This window comes from Aptenodytes patagonicus, chromosome 10 (genome assembly GCF_965638725.1).
Source record: "Aptenodytes patagonicus chromosome 10, bAptPat1.pri.cur, whole genome shotgun sequence".
Taxonomy (NCBI): Eukaryota; Metazoa; Chordata; class Aves; order Sphenisciformes; family Spheniscidae; genus Aptenodytes; species Aptenodytes patagonicus.
This window is the reverse complement of record NC_134958.1, coordinates 27,974-36,478: the sequence shown is the minus strand read 5'-3', so window position 1 is coordinate 36,478 and position 8,505 is coordinate 27,974. Positions and strand designations below refer to the sequence as shown.

Genomic DNA, 8,505 nt, shown 5'->3' with positions numbered 1-8,505 from the left:
GCCCTGTAGCGTATAGCTATGTGTTTTGTTTTGTGTTGTTCCCCTCCCCTCGCCCCTTCCCTCCATCGTTCGCTGTCCTGGCTCCCTGCCCCTATTCTTTTTTCCTCCCTCTCTGTCATGCTGCTCATCCCCATTTTTTTCTGCATCTCCATCCTGCTCCCCGTCCTTCTTTATCGGTCTCTGTCCTGCTCCATCTCCCTCTTTCTGCTGCCTCCCTTCCTCCCTCCCTGTTGCTTCTTTCTTCATCTCTGTCGGGCTCCTTGTCCCCATCTTTCTCTCGCTGTCTTGTTCCCTGCCTCATGCTTTCTTGCTACACCCCCGCTGTCCAACAGGCTGCCACTTTTCTCTTCTCGTGTCCTGCGCCCTGCTCCTCATTTTTGGTGGCCTCCGCCCAGCAACCCATCGCTCCAGGAGCCGACCGACCGACTGTCCGTTCCTCGCTGAACCGACGAGCACAGCTCCGGCAACGACTGCCGAGGTGTCCCAGGAGCAGGGGGAGCGCCGGAGGCTCCAAGCCCCAGAGCAGACTTGCTCCCGAGATTTGTTACGTGCGTGACTGAATAAACACTCGCCGTCTCATTTGCCCGCGCGGCTGCGCTTGCACTTGCTTTGCATCGATCGGGCGAGAGGCTGTGATGGAGCCCAGGGGAGGAGGTGATGCAGTGTGGGGGTTGGGCGATAGCCCCCTGTTCCTGCTGGGCTCCAGGTGCGGGCAGTGAGACTGAGGGCGACGGCCCCTCCCTGTAAAGGGGCTGTGTTGCCAGAGTAGCTGCGGGCTGTAGGACTGGTAGTGGGGCTGCCGCGCCCCGGGTGGCCGTGGAGGGGCCGGTGTGAGCGGAGCGGGGCGGCGAGGCCGACGGGGGGCGGCCGCGCCATGTCGGAGCCGGGCGGCGGTGGCTGCCCGGAGCCGCGCTGGGGAGCGCGGGATTGCGCCGGGGGCTGGGCAGGGCTTCCGGGTGCGTCGGCGGGGGAGAACGGTGTCCCCGGAGGGTCAGAGAGCGGGGACGGCTGCCTCCCGCGGCATGCCGGGAGCTGTAGTCTTGGGGCACAGGGCTTCCGGTCGGCCATGTTGGTTCCCCGAAGCATGCCGGGAGGTGTAGTCGTTGGTCGCTCGGCTGCCGGGCGGCCGTGCTGTCTCTGCCGGTGCATGCTGGGAGGTGTAGTTTTCGCGGACGTGGCTGCCGGCCAACCGCGTGGCTCTCGGGCACGTGCGGAGCGGCGTAGTCCTTGCTACCGCCGCTGCGGCGCGGCACGAGGTGTGGTTTTGTTGCCGGTTTCGTGTGGTTTTCTGAGGGCTTCCCGCTGCGCCCGGTCCCCCAACAAGCCATGCGGCCGCGCCTCGCGAGCGCATGCCCCTGCGCTTGCTGCTGCCGCCCAGCGACCGAAATGTGGTACTTCAGCTCCAGCGCTGCGAATGCGCTGTCGCGCGGCCGCCCCGCTCGCACTGCCACCTGGTACTGCAGCAGGGGCGCCGCGCATGCGCAGTTGAATGTTACACCGCGCTCGCTGCTGCCGCTCAGCGATCAAAAACCGGTACTGCAGATCAAGTGCCGCGCATGCGCGGTGGCGCGCGACCCCCCTCCCCCCCGTGCTCGCTGCTGCCCCCTGATGAGCAACTTGCGGCACTGCACGTGGAGCGCATGGACTCTGGAGTGTCACGCCGCGCTCGCTGCTGCCTTCCAACGACCAAAAATCGGTACTGCAGCTCAGGTGCTGCGCATGCGCGCTGGTGCATTCCCCCTGCGCTCGCCGCTGCCTCCCGGAGACCGGGACGTGGTACTGCAGGTGGAGCACCCCGCATGCGCAGTGGCGCGCGACGCCCATATCGCTGCTGCCGTCACCCGATGACCAGAAGTCGGTGCTGCAAAACGGCCGCCACGCATGCCCGGTGGAGCACGCTGCCGCACTCGCTGTTGCCGCCGGGCAACCAAAGTGCGGCAGTCCAACCTGGGTGCTATGCATGCGCAGTGGCGCGCGGTGGGTCGCTAAACTGCGCTCTCGCTGCTGCCGCCCGGAGACCAAGATGCGGTACTGCAACACGGGTGCCGCACATGGGCGGCGGTGCGCGCCCCCGCCGCGCTCGCTGTTGCCGCCCGACAATCAGCGGTACTGCGAATAGGCGCTGCACATGCGCGGAGGCACCACCGCGCTCCACGTTGTCGTCTGCCGCTAACAGCAATGCGATGCTGCGGTGCCTGCGAGGTGATGCCGCCGCGCTCGTTGCTGCCTCCCGGTAAGGAAACGCCGCTGCCGCCCCACGTGCGTAGTGTCGGCGGCCGCTCGGTGCACAAACCGCCGTGCTGCAGCGCCGGTGCCGCCCCCGGGCACGCGCCTCCCTGCGGGTTCTTCCTGTTGCTGCCGCCTGGTGGCCGCAGCCCGGTACTGCAGCGCCGCCACTGCCCAGGTACGCAGCAGCGCCGCCGCCGCCTTCCCTGCTGCCCCTGGTGGCCGAAATGCGGTACTGCAGCCCGGCGATCGCACGCCGCCTCTGACCCCTCCGGCGCGCCGTCGGCGTCCTGCGCATGCGCACTGCCCGGCAGCAGCATGGCGGCGCGCTAGCCGCCGTTGAGGTGAGTGAGCCCCTTCGGCGGGTGCGGGGGGTGTCTCCTGCCCGCTGGCTGCCCGAGGGTGGCGGGACGGGAAGCTTCAAACCGCCCGCTGCGGCAGTCTCCCGATCGACTGCAGGCGAGCCGGGTCAGATCAGCCCCAGGGACTTGCTCGAGAGCTGATAGAAGGGAAGAGGGGAAGGAGGTGGACGCCTCCCCAACTCACCAGAGCTCCCCCTGAGCCTCCCCCGGCCCCGCTCGCCCTGTGCAGCTGCCCCCAGCTCCAGCACCACCCCTGAAGCCTGTACCGTAGCCCCAGGCCGCCCCCAAATCCTGTAGTGAAGGCTGCAAGCTGGTCCTTGAATGTGCGTGATTCTCCCTTAACGCGGGTGCCGTTAGCAGCAGTGCAGGGAAGGAGTGGCATCTCCAGAAGCCCCTGCGGAAGGAGGGGGTCTGGCCAGGGGCGATCTACGGTAGTAACGGTCGCTGCTTCTTCTTTCCCTCTCCCAGAGGCTGTGCTGAGGACGCGGTTGTCCGTTCCTCCCCTGGGGATGCCGTTGACTGCACCCGCCTCAGGCTTGCGTGGGTTGTTTCTGCCCGGCCTCGCGTTCCTTGTGGCATGGGGGCGAAAAGGGACAGGCAGAGCACTTACTGGCTGTGGACGGGAGCTGCTGCGGCTGAAGCTGGAGTGGCCAGAGAAAGGTAAAGAAGAAGAAGAAATCCAAGGCCATCTGGCCGGCAGCTGCCTCCCACTGCAGGCAAGAGAGAGCCTGCCTCTCTAGGTGAGGAAGGATACTTCTTTGTAGTCTGCAGCAGGTCAGGCCGCCCACGTGCACCGCAGGGTCTGTATGTGTCACCAGCAGCATGGTACGGCCACATAATGTGCGAGCGAGCAAGGCTATGTGTCTAGGAAGCCTCATCTTGTAAGAGCTGCAAGACACCCACGTATTCTCTTAGGTGGAGGACAGCCAAGCGACTGGAGTTGTAGAAGAGGAAGGGAGGAGAGAAGGAGAAAGAAATGTCTGAACTGGCAAATTCTCCCGGCAGTGCCGAGCGCGAGAGCTACGGTGAGTCCCAGGCCCTCCCTGCCCCTCCCTACCCCTCCCCTGTCCCACTCTCTTTCCCACACTGCTGTGATTTTTTTTTTTTGCTGCCCCGTACCTTTCCTCTTCTCTCTATTCTTCTGTCCCGCTCCCTCTTCCTCTCTCCCTTTCTTTCTCCTGTTTTACCACTCCCTTTTCTTTTTCTTTCTGCGCTTTTGTCTTGCTCCCTCTCCCTCTTTTTTTTTCATCCTCTGTCTCTGTCCTGTAGCCTATCACTGTTTTTCCCTTTTCCATCTCTTTGTCCTGCTCCCTGTCCTTGTCTCTCTTTCCCTTTGTTCTGCTTCCTGTCCTTTTTTCCTTTCTGTGCTCTATCCTGCTCCCTATCCCCCCTCACCTCTCTCTCTCTCTGTTTCTCTGTCCTTCTCCTTGTTTTCCCCCTTATTTCTCTGTCTTGTTCCCTCTTTGGTTTTTTGGTTCTCTGTCACTCTGTCCTGCTCCCTGTCACTTTTTTTCTCACTCCATCTCTGTCCTGTTCCCTCTTATTTTTGCCTGTCTTTCACTTTGTCCTGCCCCCCGTCCCTTTTTTTCTCTCTCCATATCACCTTGTCTTGCTCCCTGTCCCTGTCTTTCTCTTACAATCTGTGTCCTGCTCCTTGTCCTCCTTCTTCCCCTATCATCCACCATCCTTCTTTTCCTGTCATTCCTCATCCTTCTTCCTTTCTTTTTTCTCTTTCTATCCTTCTGCCCCAGTGCTTCTTTCTCCACCTCTGTCCTGCTCCCTGCCCCTTGTTTCCTTTCACTGTCCCTCTGTCCTGCTTCCTGTCGTTGTTTTTTCTGTCTTTATTTCTCTGTCCTGCTGCCTGTCCAGTTGTTTCTTGCTATACCTCCCTGTCCAGCTGGCTCTCTCTTTTTCCCTTTCTCTCCTCCTCTGCCCTGCTTCCTGGCCCTTTTTTCTCTGTCTCTGTCCTCTAGTCCGTTGCTGTTTTTTTTTTTTTTTTTCTTCTTTTCCTTCTTGGTCTCTTTGTACAGACCTGACCCTTTCTTTATTTCTCAATCCCTTTGTCCTGGTCCCTGTCCTTTTTCTCTCTCTGTCTGTGTCCTGCGCCCTGTCACTGTCTTTGACCCTTCTTTCTTCTTCCTCTCCTTCCCCCCGCGATCTGTCTATCCCTCTGTCCCTCTCACTGAACTGACATTTTCTTGCTTGCTCTCTCTGCAGGGCTCCTCGTCCCTATTGTTCTTGATTTCTCTACCTCTCTGACCTTTCTTTCTCTCTCTGCTCCTTGGTCTTCTCCCTTGTCTTATTTTTCTCTTTCTAGTCCTCTGTCCTGCTCCCCATCACTGTATCTTCTTTATTCATTTCTCTGCCCTGCTCCCCATCTCTCTCTTTCTTTCTCCATACCTCTGTGCAGCTCCCCATCCCTCTCTCCCTCCCTCCCTCTGTGTCGTTATCCTTGCGTCCCTCATTGTCTCTCTGTCCTGCTCCCCATCCCTAATTTTCCTTTTCCATTTCTCCGTCCTGCTTTCGGTCCCTGTTTTTCCTCTGGCTTCATCTCACTGTCATTCTCCCTGTTGCTCTCACTTGCTCTCAATCCCAGTGTCCTGCTCCCCATCCCTCTCTTTTTCTCTGTATTCCATTTTCTTGTTCCCTGTCCCTCACTTGTTTTCTGTATCCCTCTCTCCTTCCTCCTGTCCTTCCTTCCCCCTGCCCCCCTGCCCCTGGCCTGCTGCTTGTCACTGATTTTTCTTTCTCCTGCTCTCTGTCTGAGTTCCGTCACTCTCTTTCTCTCTCTGTCCCTCTGTCCTTCCTCCAACCTCTATTTCCCTCCTTCTATCCCCTCTGCCCCTAATGCTTCTTCCTCCACCTCTCGGTCCTGCTCCCTGTCCCTTTTTTCCTCTCGCTGTCCATCTGTCTTGCTTCCTCTCCCTGGTTATTCTGCCTTTATCCCTGTGTCCCACTGCCTGTCTCATTGTTTCTAGTTATATCCCTCTGTCCAGCCAGCCGTCCCTTTTTTTCTTTCTCTCTTCCCTACTCTGGCCCTGCTTTTTCTTCCTCCACCTCTGTCCAGCAGCTCATCATCGGTTTTGGGTTTTTTTTTTCCTTCTCCATCTCTTTGTTTTAATCTGCATCTGTCCCTCCCTCCTCCCCCATCCCCACTCCCTCTGTCGTGTTCCTTGCCCTGCTTTTTTTCTCTCCGTGTCCTGCGCTCTATCCCCATCTTTCTCTCTCTCTCCCTCCTTCCTTTTTCCTCCTTCTTTTCACCTGCATCCCTTTGTCCTGTTGCTCATCAGTATTTTTTCCTCCCATTCCTCTGTCCTGCTCCCTGTCCCTTACTTCTCTGTCAATCCCTCTGTCCTGTTGCCTATCATTATTTTTGCTGTCTGCATCGTCTCTTTCGGCTCTATCCTCCTGTCCTGCTCCCCAGCAGGACTTTTTCTTTCTCCAGCTCTCTCGCCTGCTCCCCGCCCCTCTCTTTTCCCCTCTGTCATTCTCTCCACTTCCCTGTACCTACCTCTCTGCAACCTTGTGTCACGTACTCCCTGTTCTTCCCTGTTTATATCCCACTGTCCTGGTCCCCGTCCCTCTCTTTGCCTCTGTCCCTGTCCCTGTTTTTTCTTTCTCCATCTCTCTGTCCTGCTGCTCATCTCTGTCCAGTTCCCTTTCTCTTTTTTTTTTCCTCTCTTGGTTACTCTGCTTTTCATCCTGTCCCTATTTTTTTTCTCTCTTCATCCCTCTGTGTTCAGAGGCTGTGTTCCATCCCTCTCACTCCCTGTGTGTGTCCTGCTGTGTGTTACCCGTCCTTCTCCCTGTTGATTTTTTCCTCTTGCTCTATCCCTCTGTCCTGCTCCCTAGAAGTATTTTTTAAATTCTCTGTATTTCTGTTCTTCTGCCCATTGCATTTTTCGTTCTCTGTCTCTCTCTCCTGCTCCCCATCCTCCCCTCCCTCCTTTCTCTCTCTGTCCTTCTTTCCTCTTCCCTGTACCTCTGTTTTTCGGTATCCTTGCATCCCACTCCCTCCCTCCCTCTCACACTGTCTTGCTCCCCATCCCTCTCTTTTTCTTTCTACCCTTCTGATGTGCGTGTGTGTTGTCATCCGTCCCCCCCCCCGCCTTTACGTGTCCTGGTCTTTCTCTCTACATCCTTCTGTCATTCTCCTTCTCTTGCTGCTCTTGCTCTTTTTCTCTCTCTTTCTCCGTCCTATTCACTGCCCATCACTGTTTTTTTCCCTCCTCCATCCCTTTGTCCTGCTCCCTGTCCTTGTCAATCTTTCCCTTTGCTCTGCCTCTAGTCTGTCTTTGTTTTCTCCAGCTCTGTCCTTTTCCCTGTACCTTTTTTTCTCTGCTCCTCAGTCCTTTTCCCTTGTCTTCTTTTTCTCTTTCTGCCATCTGTCTCTTTTTCTCTGTGACCCTCTGTGCTGTTCCCTTTCCTTTCTTTCTTTCTCCAGTTATCTGTTGTCTTACCTGTCCTTCTTTCTCTGTCTCAAATGTTTCTTTCTCCATCTCTGCCCCGCTCCCTGTCCCTTTTCTCTTATTCTCTCTGTCCTCCATCCTCCCCCTAACTTTTTGTCCGTATATCTCCATACCACTGCCTGTCCCATCATTTCTTGCTATATCCACCTGCCCGGCTCGCTGCCCCATGATTCCCCTCTGTTATGCTCCCTGGCCTTTTTTCTCATCCTGCAGCCCAGTGGTGGTTTTTCTTTCTTCATCTCTTTGTCCTGATCTGTGTCTTTCTTCCCCTCCCCCATCAATCCCTCTGGCTTGTCCCCTGCCTTTTTCTCTCCCTCCCTCCTTCCTTATTCCTCTCATTCAATTTCTCTCTCGATCCGTCTGTTCTGCTCCTTGCTCATAATTTTCTCTCTCTTTCCTTCCGTCCTGTTCCCTGACCCTGTTTTTCTTCCACCATGTTGCTGCAGGGCTCCTCATCTCTTTTTTTAATTGATTTCTCCATCTCACTGTCCTTTTCCCTGTACCTTTCTTTCTCTGCTCCTCAGTCCTTCTCCCTCATTTTATTTTTCTCTTTCTGTTCCTCTGTCCTGCTCCCCATCGCTGTATTTTCGTTCTCTGTACCTGCTGCTCCAGGAACAACAGCTGAGTTGTCCCAGGGGAAGGGTGAGTGTACAGGCACCGAGCCCTGGAGTAGACCACTCCTGGGACTTACACACATTAACGAATAAACACTTGCTGTCTCCTTTGCACTCATGGCTGCGTTTGTAGTCCTTTGTACTTGGTGAGGGGCTGTCAGAGAGTCCAGGGGAGCACGTTACGCAGTGGGTGTCAGGGGCCGTGGCTGCACCTGTGGGCTGGGGCTGGAGGAGCCCCTGGTGGGGCCAGTGAGGCTGGCAGTAATGGCCTCTCTGTGTAAAAGGGCTGCAGCCCCAGGAGGTGGTGCTGCTGGGCCATGCCTGTCTGAGAATGCTGACGAGCTGCAAGGATGTTTCCAACTGACAGGTTTGTGGTCAGTTGGAGTCAGGCCCCATCAGGGCAGCTCCCAGGAATTTTCTGAGAGCTGGTGGAGAGGAAGCGGGAAGAGGGGCAGGAGATGGCTGCCCCCACCCCTCTGGGTACTTGGAGGCCTTCCCACCCCCTGGAAAAGGTGCTGAGTGCCTCCCCAACTCAGCAAAACTCTTCCAGCCCAGCTCACCCTACGCAGCTCCCCCCCAGCTCCAGCACCTCCCCTGAAGCCTGTCCCATAGCCACAGACTGCCCCCAAACCCTGCCTCCAGCAGCTCCTGCAGAAGGAGGGGTTCCTGCCTGACAAGAGCTACAGTCATCACTGTGGGCAACAGTTGCTTGTTCTTTCCCTCTCCCAGAGGCAGCACTGAGGACTCAGTTGTCGGTTCCTCTCTGGGGATGCTGTTGACGGCAGCTGGCTCAGGTTTGTGTGGGTTGCCTTTGGCCTCGTTCTCCTAGCGGGA

The 8,505-nt window shown here is 57.2% G+C and overlaps 1 long non-coding RNA gene across 3 annotated transcripts; it reads left to right on the top strand.

Moving 5' to 3' along the window:
- Positions 1-2,519: 2,519 nt before the first annotated feature.
- Positions 2,520-7,789, top strand: LOC143164780 (uncharacterized). Of its 3 annotated transcripts, none has more exons than XR_012996143.1 (4): positions 2,520-2,570; positions 3,057-3,248; positions 3,504-3,613; positions 7,670-7,789. It is a non-coding gene; the product is annotated as an uncharacterized LOC143164780 (long non-coding RNA). The 3 variants fall into 3 exon arrangements; XR_012996142.1 differs by having other exon boundaries at positions 3,057-3,328; XR_012996141.1 differs by having other exon boundaries at positions 3,057-3,413.
- Positions 7,790-8,505: the final 716 nt, after the last annotated feature.